General features: G+C 37.6%; 1 long non-coding RNA gene across 1 annotated transcript; it reads left to right on the top strand.

Annotated features, from left to right (window-relative positions):
- The first annotated feature begins 256 nt into the window (after positions 1-256).
- Positions 257-3,423, top strand: LOC138882247 (uncharacterized). Its single transcript, XR_011403725.1, has 2 exons — positions 257-668; positions 3,094-3,423. It is a non-coding gene; the product is annotated as an uncharacterized lncRNA (long non-coding RNA).
- The last annotated feature ends 9,938 nt before the right edge of the window (positions 3,424-13,361 follow it).

The raw sequence follows: 13,361 nt of genomic DNA on the forward strand, positions 1-13,361 counted from the left end.
TTTCTGTGAGCACGTGATTTTTGCCCTACATGAAAATAACTCCTAAAAATAGAGCAAAAATAATTTTTATTGATTTTAGGAATTTTTCTTTATTTAAAGGAGAAAAGGAAATTAAGAAGAATAATTTTTGGTCTTGTTTCTTCTAAAATTTGGTCAATTCCTAAAATGGCCCAAATTAATTTTAAACCCCAGCCCAATTTCAATACCAATACCCATTTGACCCATTACCCCCTTTTTCATTTTTTTACCCTAATCCCTCACATGCTCCCATGAGCTAAGGCAAAAAAGAGAGGAGATTACTAGACCCTTGCCCCTTAACGGCACTCCTGATTCCCTTTCGATCACTTCCTCCAAAGAGACCCCTCTCAAATCAGACTCCACTCCACTTCCGATTCTGAAAACAATCTCGGAAATCAAAAAAAAAAAGAGAGGAAGAGGATAGAAATACACGGAAACTTCAAAACAGGAACAAAGACAATAAGAAAAAATTTAACAAAAAAAGAGTCTCTCAAAATTCAACGCTCACTGTTCATTTCCATTTTTGGGAGGCTTCCAAGCACGGTTTTGGCTTAAATGTTGTTTGTTGTTGCTGGATTAATATAGCTGAGCTCCATTGGTAGTTTTCATTGCCTCCATTTGACTGTGTTGTTCCAGTTTTTGCCATTTAGGTACTTTTTTCTTCCCAGATCTGATGTAATCACTTTTTATTCTATTTTATATAAAAATGGTGTCATGAATTTGTAATGTTTGGTTGCCATATTCCACTCGTTTGGACTTTGGTATTTTGCCTGAAGTTGATTAAATTTGAAGATTCTAACTGATTATTCATAAAACTAAACTAAATTAGTCAATGTACAATTCTACCATATTTCGGGGCAAGATTTAATGTGTAAACATATCTTAGCTTGTCTCCATGCTCTTATCAACATTTCGACTAAGTTTCATTTTTTTGAAATAGGGGTGTGATTATGTGATGTTTTTAACTATTAAATCAACATAAATTTTTTAAGTGTTTGTTTGATTTCTTTAATTGTCATCTTGTCTTGTTTCATGTTAGAGTATTGATTTTCTTTGGATGCACCATTGCTGTAAGTCGTATGTTTGGTTAAATAAAATTAATAGATGACGTTACTCGGTGTTAGTTGATTTGTTTCATAAAGCTTAAAAGTAGTAGTGAAAGAGGAATACCCTATTTTGTTAAAAAAATAAAATAATAAAAATAGAGATTGTTCACAGTAAAGTTGTGGGTCGCAGAAGTTAAAGATTTCGACAATGTGTAGATATTATTTTGGAGTTCACTAATCATGCTTAAATTAATACTTATTGGTTAATCCATTTCAAAGGCTATTATACTGTTGCAAATGTAATGAAAGTGGGCCATGGGCATGACTATTAGAAATCGGAGGCGTGCCATTTAGTTGAATTTTCCATGGCCCTCACAAAGTCGAAAGTGCGTAGTTGTTTTAGGCGCGCTATTTTAAAAATTACTTTCTTAAACTCGGGTGTGCATTTATGTTACCCAAATCCAAATCCCAACAACGTTAAATAAAATATGTTCGGGACCGCGAGTGCATTTATGTGACATGGTTCATGACATGTTTTAAATAACGTTGAAATCTTCCTAAAAATTATTAAATAAAAGCGGCTAATAAGTTAAAAAATGCACATAGGTTTGATCATGTGTTAAAATCAGATAATAGGTCAATTATAACAGTTGAGCGACCGTGCTAGAACCACGGAACTCAGGAATGCCTAACACCTTCTTCCGGGTTAACAGAATTCTTACCCGGATTTCTGTGTTCGCGGACTGTAATACAGAGTCAATCTTTTCCTCGATTTGGGATTTGAACCGGTGACTTGGGACACCATAAATTATCCCAAGTGGCGACTCTGAACTCTAAAAAAATAATTCCGTTTCGATTGTCACTTTAAGTTGGAAAAAACTCCCTTATATACCCCCTTGGGAGAGGGTGTAGGAAAAAGGAGATGTGATAGCTCTGGCGACTCTGCTGGGGACCAGAACCTAGAACTTCTGGTTCAGGGTTCAGAATTCGAGCTTAGATGAATTGTTATATTTGACTTTATCTATTATCTGATTTCATCACATGTTTGAGCCTAATTTGCTAAATGTTGCTTTTACCGCTTTGATATTATTTGAGCTGTATATAAACTGCTACAAAACTCTTCTCTTCTCATCTTTGGGGATGTGCTCGCTGGTCGAGACTCCCTATTCTGTTAGTGTCATACCTTGAAATAAGAAAGAGGCTCGGACAAGTTACTAAGCCGGATGGCCTTTTGGTTCCCGGTACGTAGCCCCCTCCTCGGCTCGAGTTGTCCGCTCGGGTACACAGTCTAGCACACATACACAGGGTTTTGAACCTAGAATAACTCAGCCTCATGCCGGATCACTAGTAGGCACGTTTGTTTGCATCATGTGCATTTGACTTTGGGGACTCAACACAGGGGTTGGGTCCGTCTAGGACAGATGTACCCAAAATAACAGACCATCTTGATGCATCCTATGTGTCACATATTGCATTTCTTCAAGGGTAAAGGGTCATTTGGCAGACCAATGATAATTGAGGGCGAATGAAAAAAAAAAAAAAAGAGGCTGAAGTGTGAGGATGAAGCGAGTAGAGCCCAATTATATTTTGTTACATTTTATTAAGTAAAAAAGAGCATGGAAACTTCAAAAAGATTTTGCACTTTTTATCATTTTTCAAAAATAAAAAAAAATCGAAAAAAAAGAAAAGAAAATCCAAAAGATTTTATATGTTTCATCATTTTTTGAAAAAAAAAAGAAAAAAAATGTGTTTTCTATATGTCAGTTGTTTTTTTATTTATTCTCGCCCGTATCCAATCGGCCCGAACTACGCAAACCTGATTCTCGTCTTTCGGGGCGTGACACGTAGGCAACCCACATAGGGTCCGGACTTCCTAGTAAATCTTAGGTTCTTGGGTTTGCGGGGTCTTAGCCAAATTTTGCACTTCTAGCCACCTTTTGGCCAAATAAGTCATTTTGCAAAAATAGCCTCAATCATGTCTTGCATGTGTCTTAGGGAATGTTATTATCTCACATAGTGTTGGTTTAAGTTTTCTCATACAGGTGTGGATCTACTTACCGGAGTTTGAGCATGACAGATACCCCAGGATCACTGCATTCAGGAGCTGCTCAAGGAGCCATTTTATGTTTTTGAGTCAATTGTTTTTGTTTTATTTTCTAGTCCTGCATAGTAGTATAGGTGATGTTAGAGTTTGTATTGTCTAGTTAAGTTTGCATAGTCTTTTGTTATTGTATTTCTTATTTTGCATTTGGAAATGTGTTACAAGTCAAAAAAAAAAAGAAGAAATTTTGCGTTTTTATATTTTCGTTATAAGTTTTCTTTAGAATACTAATTCTAGAAATAAAAAAAATTCCTTTGAGATTGTTTTTCCTTTAGGCAATTAATATCAAAATAAAAATTATTTTTATATTTCCTTTACTATATTGGGACCAAAATTCAAAAAAGAAAAAGACTTTTAGTACCTCTTTAAAAGTTTTCTTTAAGGTATTAATTCTAAAATCCAAAAAGATTTCTTTGAGGTGTTTCTTTGGAAAATTAGTAAAAAATGAAAAAAAAATTCTTTTTATTTTTATTAGAACTTTAGGATATTGTATATAAAAAAACATACTTTGTCTTTTGTCTATCATTAGAATTTTTTCTTTAGGCAATCAAAATTGAAATCCAAAAATATTTTGTTTTATTTTGTTTATTGCTTGTGTCGAAATATTGCGTCAGGATATCAAATGAAAATTCAAATACTTTTCTGTAGTTTGTTCTTTAGATTTTCTTCATAAAAAATGAATAAAAAGGGGGGTTTTCTCTTCTAGGATTTTCCTTAATAGAGTATTTGTTTAAAAAAAAAACATGCTCATTAAGCTTGAGTTTAGAATAGGTTATAGAGCATTTAGTCTAGAAAATTCAAAAAAAAAAAGATTTGCTTCTTTTATTTCTCTTTTCTCATCGGATTAGTCACTAAGGTAAAAAGAAAAAAGGAAGAAGAAAATGAAAAAGAAATGTTAGTTTATGTGGTTTACTCTCGATCTTCCAGAACTACGCAAAGATCTGATTCATGCAGCGTCATGATATGTAGGCAACCTACATAAGGTTCGATCGAATTATTTTTTTATTATTAAAAGAAAAAGAAAAAAAAAGGAAAAAGGAAAAAAAAGAAGGAAAAAGATGGTAAAATTATGGGATGTGAGAAATGAGAAGGAAAAAAAAGAGCGATAATCAGAAAGAAAAAAGGGGAAAGAAAATGAGCGAGCTAAGAAGTGCGAGGAAAGAAAAGAAAAGAGAATATTCAAATGGACAAATTTGGATGATGCCAAGTGACCTTATGACCCTCGAAGTCATTCTAGAACCATTAATTGTTGCTAGGTGCATTGCACGACAATGTGATATTTTTGTTGTTAAATGCCCTAACGCTAACGGGATTACCCCATTTTGTTCCTTTTGATATCTTCATAGCAAAAAGGTGGTTGGTTTGTGGTTCTCGAAGTAGTAACTCCTCTCCACAACATAAAGTCAAAAGGCAATGGCAGACAATAACAAAACTGAATTGGTTGATACAGGTACCCAGAAGCAATTGGTCGAACAGGACAATGGGTTGGTTGAAGAGGTGAGGATGTTAAGACAACACATGGCGGACATGTATCAAGCCTGGATGACTGGGAAGGCACCAGCCCCACCACCACCTAGCTTCCTAAATGCTACCCTTACCCAAACACCGGTCATAGTGCCAGATGATCCCCCATACTCTCCAGATCCACCCGCTTATCATGGCTTTCCCAACTACCCTAGTAGCTCCATCACTCATCTTCCAATTACCTTTCCCAAAAATATCCCTCCTGTCTTATCCACCATCCCCAACAATGAACACCCACTCAAAGCTCACGATGCCCAATATTACCCCTCAGAGGTTGCCCACAAGGTTCCCAACTCATACAAGCAAGGCCCGCGGGATAAGCCTCATGTTGAAAATGAAAAGTTCACAGGAATAAAAGGGCGAGATGGGATACCTAGAAGACCGAAAGGCATAGAACAGTCCTTAAAGAACAAGCAAGGAATGGGAGACCAGGGTAGCATGGTTTACATAGAACTGTCTGTGTCCCCGGACGTTTATCTGCCTGCGGGGTTTAAAGTGCCAAAGTTTAACTTGTGTAATGGGTGTGGAGATTCGGTAGCCCATTTGAGGGATTATTGCAGTGAAATGAGAAGTGTTGGCGAGAAAGTTAATTTGTTGATGGCATATTTCAGTGAGAGCCTGACTGGGGCAGCTTTGAAATTGCATAATTGTCAAGATGTCGGTAGGTGGCCTACATTGGGTGACATGGCTCAAGATTTTGTTCGATACTTTCAATACGGATCAGGTGTTACCCCAGACTGCTCCTCCGTATCTAAAATGGAAAAGAAGCCGGAGGAAAGTTTTAGGGAGTTTGGGCTCAGATGGAGGGAGCAAGCTGTTCGAGTCAGTACCCCAATTGGTGAAGAAGAAATGGTTAAGCTTTTCCTACAAGCCCAGGGGTCCACCTACTTCAGCCATTTGATCACGGCCTTAGGAAAGCCTATCAATGATGTGTTAAAAATGGGGGAGCTAGTAGAAGAGGGAATCAAGTCAGGTAAAATCATGAGTTGTTCGAAAGACATTCAGAACATCCCAGTAAGCTTGGGTGGAAGAAAGAGAAACAGAAAAGATGATCTGATGGGCCTTCCTACTCAATACTTCCAGCCTCGACATCGTCCCCATGGATATCCTTGTGCACCAGATGTCCCTCCTCAATGCTACTTCTCTCCATAGAACTCCCAAAGTCGTACATCACTTTCTCAGTACCCAGCTCCACAAAATACCTATCTACCCCCACGAGCCTACCAAAACCCTCCTGGATTAGGTTTTTGGCCCAATCAAGCATTTAAGAATGAGAGGTTGCTGAAAAAAGTAAAGGCTTTCACCCCTATTGGAGAATCATACGTTAGTTTGTTCCAAAAGTTGAAGCAATTGGACATGTTGAAGCCGATTCATATAAAAATGTCAAACCCTCTGTCAAAGAAGTTTGATTTTTCTCAAAGGTGCGCATATTGCTCAGATGCCCAAGGGCATGACATAGAGAATTGTTGGGATCTGAAGAAAGCAATTCAGAAGCTTATTGATGTAGGTGACATTGTCGTGCAAAATCCAGATGCAGCAGACACTAGCCAAAGTCCATCACCTGTTCGTAATGAGATGCATATGGTGAGTATGATTTGTTTTGAAAAGGAATATGAGAATTCTTCTGAGATCCTCAAAGGTCCACGCGCTGCAAAGTTTTCAGTGCTATCAGAGGTTGATCTTAAGAACGAGCCAGCAAAGGGAACCCAAAAACAATTTATTAAGAACAATGTGATAGAGGTTTGTGAGGGTCCTAGTAATGTTGATGCGGAATTCAGTGGCTAAGATGCCGAGCTTGACAATTGGAAAGACGCTCATTTCTTGGTTAGTCAGGGAGGAGTTTTGGTGGTTTATTTTGTTGTCACTTCTGTTGTCCGGGTTATTTCAGGGTTGTAATCCGGATATTGTCTTGTGACTCAACCCCTCTATCCTTTTATTTTACCTAGTTTGTTTAGTCATAGTAGCCTGTCTAGTGTTGTCTAGGTTTGTTCTAGGTTTGCGACCCTAGTTTAGTTTGTTTGTTTTGTTGTTTAAACCCTTTCACCATCTGTCTAATGCAATTTTTTTATTTTCTGTAATTTCTAGTCATTTTCATTTAGTTCCCTTTTCTTTTTATAATTCTTTTCCTGATTGACGCTAGTGACATGACAGACACGCATAATTCTCAACCTGGTTTTAAAAATCAGTTTAGTCACGAAGCAACGAAACAATGTTGAAGATGTAGGGACATTTGAGGGAAATAAGTGAAGGCATTTTGAGATCACTTCAAGCCCGAATTGTGTGAAACTAGGGCAGATAGAACATAAAAATACACTATTGAAATCAGTGGCGGAGGCAGGATCTCCACGAAGGGGGTTCAAAAAAAAAATTTGTATCTAGTGGGAATTGAACTCATGACCTTATGTAGATTTTGAACCCCCTTGACCACTAAACTACACTTTTGGATTGTGTTAAGGGGGTTCAAAACTTAATATATAGAGGTAAAAAATAGATTTTGCCTTATATATACAGTGTATTTTTTCGGCGAAGGGGGTTCCCCCTTGGTCCCCCCTAAATCCGCCCCTGATTGAAATGCATCATGCTGCATCGGGTGAAGATAACGGCAAGTTTGCCCCAAATTTGTTGGGGGCCTTTCGTGGTAGTGAGAGTGAGAGTGAGAGTGTTGTCCAATGGTGCTTTATATGTAACAGATGTAGAAGGCGAATGTGTGAATATGGTCATCAAGTCTGGCGCAATCAAAAGATGTTACGAATATTTTCCTTGGTTTGTTTAATTGTGTTGTTTGTACTTGGCATGTTTTGAATATTGGCATGATGAAGACATTTTGTTCTGCTATCTAAACACCTTATCCTTCGTGCTTTAAGCCTTGTTTATTTTCATTCATACCCCTCTTTCGGAATCAGTAACAAAGATCAGAAACACAAGCGTGAAAGATAAGTAAAGGAAAAGGAGAAAAGAAAAGAACGAAAAGGGAGAGATAAAAAATGAAAAGAAAAAAAAGGAAAAAAAAGAGAAAAAAAGAATGAAAAAAAACAACAAAAAGAGAAAAAGAAAGCAAAAAGAGAAAGAAAAGAAAGAGAAAAGAGAAAATCACAACAACAAAGTAATTCCTGTGTCATGAACTACATTCGACCTGATTCCTTTTAAGGATACGTAGGCAGTCTCATGGTTCGGTCTCATCAAAATAAAAATCCAAAGGTCTCCAAGCAAGAAATGGGGGCAGACGTTGTGGTTGTTGTAAGAAATCTGATTCCGAAAGTTTTAATTTTGAACCCATGTGAATTGTTTTAAGCCTTTGATATCCTTTCTTTTTAACCCTATCCAAAAGCCCATGTTATAGTCCAAAGAAAGACCTTCCGATCAGTCTTCGAGAGATGCCAAGTCAAGCAAGGAGAGGTAATTCTTATCAGAGGCAACACTCTGGTCCAAGCAGAAAAATAATAAAAAGGAGAGAGTCTTATTGGTGAAAACCCTCACGGGCACTATAGGCGACAGGAGCTGAGAGAAATCCAAAAATGAGAGAGTCTTATTGGTGAAAACCCTCGTGGGCACCGTAAGGCGACGGTAAGTTGAGAGAAAGAACAGAATGAGAGAGGCTTGATGGTGAAAACCCTTCGGGCACTACAAGTCAAACAAGGATTGCGAATCAGATTGGATAATCGGAGCATTGAAGTCCAGTTTCACGGTTCAGGAGTATAACAAGAGTTGAACATCAGACTGGTTTGAAAGATTAGGCCACTTAATCAACATGTGCATGTCGTGGTCATTAGAGTTGGTATCCACATCTGATAGGTTTCTACTTTATAGTTTTCTTGTTGGGAATCATCTCTTTCCTTTGTCCTTTACTCTATTCCTTTTGTCTTGTTTGCTTCTTCTTCCTGAGTCTGTTTGGTCAGAATAAGTGAGAAATGACTTAAAAATTTGCCACCAGCTTTCCAATTGCACAAAACGGGATCTGGCCAGCACATCAAAGTGGCATAAGTTAGGAAAGAACAACAAGCACACTGAGTTGGTAGCAATCAACATGCTTTAGAGTCCATGATAAATACAAAGGTTTGGTATATTTCAATTCGTGAACAGTGCAACAGATAAAGGATGTTGGGTGAACGGGTCAAAGGTATTCTCTATGATGAGATCAACAAAGAAAGTGTTTAACCAGTGACAAGCAAGGTATTCAACGCAGAAATCAGAGTTATCGTGACAAGTGAGGGAACAATAGACTTCAAGGCCAAGGCCAGTGATTTAAGTCAGGAAGGAACAACATGCGCACTAAGTGGATGTCAATTAACGTGCTTTGGAATTCATGTCAACACAAGAGCACGATGCAACAGATGGAGGGTGTTAGGTGGACGGATCAAAGGTATTTTCGGTGAAACACAAAGGTTGGTAAATGTTAGTTCATGAGCAATGCAACAGATAAAGGGAATTGGGTCTGAACAGAGAAGGGGTATTTTTTGTGATAAGGATGACAAAGAAAGTGGTTAGTCCATAAGCAAGCAAGGTCCTCGAGTGAAAATCAGTTATCATGGGAAGTGAAGGAGCAATCTCCCTCAAAGTCAAGGCCACAAACCAACCACCACATTTTAAACTGACAAGATTTTTCTTTGATTTAAATAGGGGCAGAAATTTTCGTTTGTTTCGGAGAAACCCTCCGCAAGGAAAAGCAAGCACCAGACAGGTTTGACCGTAAACTCTCAGGACCTTCCTGGAAAATATGGCCTAGTTTAAAATTCAAAACAATCATGAGTATCATAATTTAGCATAAATGTACCACAAAGGAATATAAGTTGGTTTCAATGTCTGCATATTTAAGATAGGATTCAATTAGGAGTTTTTAGGACCCTCCTGTAAAATGGGACCTAGTTTAAAAATCAAAACAATCATAAGTAGCATAAATGTACTCCAAGGAATATAAGTTGGTTTCAAAGTTTGCATGTTTAAGATAGGATGTAATTAGGAGTTTTTAGGACCCTCCTAGATAATGAGACGTAGTTTAAAACTGGCTTGCATAACAAGATTTAACGGAAGTAACACCTTTAGAAGATATAACTTAGATTTAAAATTGTCGTTTAGTTAAGAGTTGTCAGGACCCTCCTGGATAATGGGGAGTAGTTTAAGACCTTCTTAGATAACAAGATTTAGCGGAAGTCATGCCTTTAAATGATATAGCTTAGATTTAAAATTGTCGTTTGGTTAAGAGTTGTCAGGACCCCCATGGATAATGAGACCTAGCTTTCAAATTCCTAGTAATATGATTCAGTTTAAGACTCACATATGTGCCCATCTACCAATCTAGGGCAGAAAATTTTCTTTGTTTTGTCTATTTTGTTGAAATCAGGTTCCCTCCTGGAGAGCAGGGAATACATTTCAAGTTTAGCAATCATGAGCCCGTCTGGAGAGCAGGGAATACATTCCAAGTCAGCAGTCAGGAGCCCGCTTGGAGAGCAGGGAATACGTTCAAGTCTAGCAGTCAGGAGCTCGCCTGGAGAGTAGGGAATACATTCAAGTTTAGCAGTCAGGAGCCCGCCTGGAGAGCAGAGAATGCATTTCAAGACAGCAATCAGGAGCCCGTCTGGAGAACGAGAGAGTACAATTCAAGTTTTAGCTTTCAAGTTCTTATTGATATTTGGTAATATGATCCGTTTTACACTTACATGTGTGCCCAGATACCCAAACGGGGGAAGAAAATTTTCTTTGTTTTGTCTATTTTGTTGAAGTCAGGAGCCCGCCTGGAAAGCAAGGAATACATTTCAAGTTAGCAATCAGAAGCCCGCCTGGAGAGCAGGGAATACATTCAAGTTTAGCAATCAAGAGCCTGCCTGGAGAGTAGGGAATACATTTCAAGTCAGCAATCAGAAACCCGCCTGGAGAGCAGGGAATACATTCAAGTTTAGCAGTCAGGAGCTCGCCTGGAAAGCAGGGAATATATTTCAAGTCAGCAGCCAGGAGCCCGCCTGGAGAGCAGGGAATACATTCAAGTTTAGCAGTCAGGAGCCCGCCTGGAGAGCAGAGAGTGCATTTCAAGTCAGCAATCAGGAGCCCGCCTGGAGAACAAGTGAGTACAATTCAAGTTTTAGCTTTCAAGTTGTTATTGATATTTGGTAATATGATCTGTTTTACACTTACATGTGTGCCCAGATACCCAAACGGGGGCAGAAAATTTTCTTTGTTTTGTCTATTTTGTTGAAGTCAGGAGCCCGTCTGGAAAGCAGGAAATAAATTTCAAGTGAGCAATCAGGAGCCCGCCTGGAGAGCAGGGAATACATTCAAGTTTAGCAATCAGGAGCCCGCCTGGAGAGAAGGGAATACATTTCAAGTCAGCAATCAGAAGCCCGCCTGGAGAGCAGGGAATACATTCAAGTTTAGCAGTCAGGAGCCCGCCCGGAAAGCAGGAAATACATTTCAAGTCAGCAACCAGGAGCCCGCCTGGAGAGCAGGGAATACGTTCAAGTCAGCAATCAGGAGCTCGCCTGGAGAACAAGGGAGTACAATTCAAGTTTTAGCTTTCAAGTTTTTATTGATATTTGGTAATGTGATCCGTTTTACACTTACATGCGTGCCCAGATTCGCAAACGAGGGCGGAAAATTTTCTTTATTTTTGTCTATTTTGTTGAAGTCAGGAGCCCGCCTGGAGAGCAGGGAATACATTCAAGTTCAGTAGTCAGGCATCCACCTGGAGAAATAGAGAACATCTCAGATTACAATTCAAGGCGGCAACAAAGGGATTCCACCGGGAGAATACAAGTCAACAAGGCAACAAGAACCACAAGAGCAAGTTTGAAGATATAGATAGGATTTTGTAATGCACAAATCATAGTCTAGTCTAGCTTCTTTTTATTTTATCATGGTGTAATAAGGAGTTCAGTAAGCAGTAGCAGCAACAACAGCAACAGTGAAATCACAGCTTCATGGTAGTCCCAGCTACCGAAACTTTTTAAACTACACTGACCTGATTCCTTTATAGCCAAGGATATATAGGCTACCTCGGAAGCAGGGTGCGGTCAAATCTTTCAAAAATGCTTCCCGCAAAGTATTCAAACGGGCAAAAATCGTTCGTATCCGCTCACTTTATCTTTGCACAAAAACTTTTCGTGTTTCCGAGCAAAGAGGGGCAACTGTGAGCACGTGATTTTTCCCCTACATGAAAATAACTCCTAAAAATAGACCAAAAATAATTTTTATTGATTTTAGGAATTTTTCTTTATTTATTTGCATTTCATGTATTTTTAATATTTTTTAAATCATAGAAAAATCCTTAAAATTGTCATTTTTACATATTTAACTTGTAGTCTTTAAAATTAGCATTTTTTTGGTTAATTAGTTGTTATAATGTTAAAAATAAACAAAGAATTTTAATTTCTACAAAATAGATTAATTTAGGATTTTAATTAATTAAAGAAAAGAAAAAAGGAGAATAGGAAATTAGGAAGAATAATTTTTGGTCTTGTTTCTTCTAAAATTGGGTCAATTCCTAAAATGACCCTAATTAATTTTAAACCCCAGACCAATTTTAATACCAATACCCACTTGACCCATTACCTCCTTTTTTATTTTTTTTACCCTAATCGCTCACGTAAAAGGGGAGCTAAGGCAAAAAAGAGAGAGATTATTAGACCCTTACCCCTTAACGGCGCTCCTGATTCCCTTTCGATCACCTCCTCCAAAGAGACCCCTCTCAATTCAGACTCCAGTCCACTTCCGATTCTGAAAACAATCTTGGAAAGCAATTAGAAGTCGGAAATCAAAAAAAGAGAGGAAAAGGATAGAAATACACGGAAACTTCAAAACAGGAACAAAGAAAACAAGAAAAAATTTAACAAAAAAAGAGGCTCTAAAAATTCAACGCTCACTGTTCATTTCCATTTTTGGGAGGCTTCCAAGCACGGTTTTGGCTTAAATGTTGTTTGTTGTTGCTGGATTATTATGGCTGAGCTCCAATGGTAGTTTTCATTGCCTCCATTTGACTGTGCTGTTCCAGTTTTTGCCATTTAGGTGCTTTTTTCTTCCCAGATCTGATGTAATCACTTTTTATTCTATTTTATATAAAAATGGTGTCATGAATTTGTAATGTTTGGTTGCCATATTCCACTCGTTTGGACTTTGGTGTTTTGCCTGAAGTTGATTAAATTTGAAGATTCAAACTGATTATTCATAAAACTAAACTAAATTAGTCAATGTACAATTCTACCATATTTCGGGGTAAGATTTAATGTGTTAACTCTTATAAATATAAGAAGAAAACATATCTTAGCTTGTCTCCATGCTCTTATCAACATTTTGACTAAGTTTCATTTTTTTGAAATAGGGGTGTGATTATGTGATGTGTTTAACTGTTAAATCAACATAAATTTTTTAAGTGTTTGTTTGATTTCTTTAATTGTCATCTTATCTTGTTTCATGTTAGAGTATTGATTTTCTTTGGATGCACCATTGCTGTAAGTCGTATGTTTGGTTAAATAAAATTAATACATGACGTTACTTGGTGTTAGTTGATTTGTTTCATAATGCTTAAAAGTAGTAGTGAAAGAGGAATACACTATTTTGTTAAAAAAATAAAATAATAAAAATAGAGATTGTTCACAGTAAAGTTGTGGGTCGCAGAAGTTAAAGATTTTGAAAAGGGATTTTTACCTATCTATACCATATATCAAACCTTATTACCAAAAATATTC

The sequence above is a fragment of the Nicotiana sylvestris genome, chromosome 11, assembly GCF_000393655.2.
Source record: "Nicotiana sylvestris chromosome 11, ASM39365v2, whole genome shotgun sequence".
Lineage (NCBI taxonomy): Eukaryota > Viridiplantae > Streptophyta > Magnoliopsida > Solanales > Solanaceae > Nicotiana > Nicotiana sylvestris.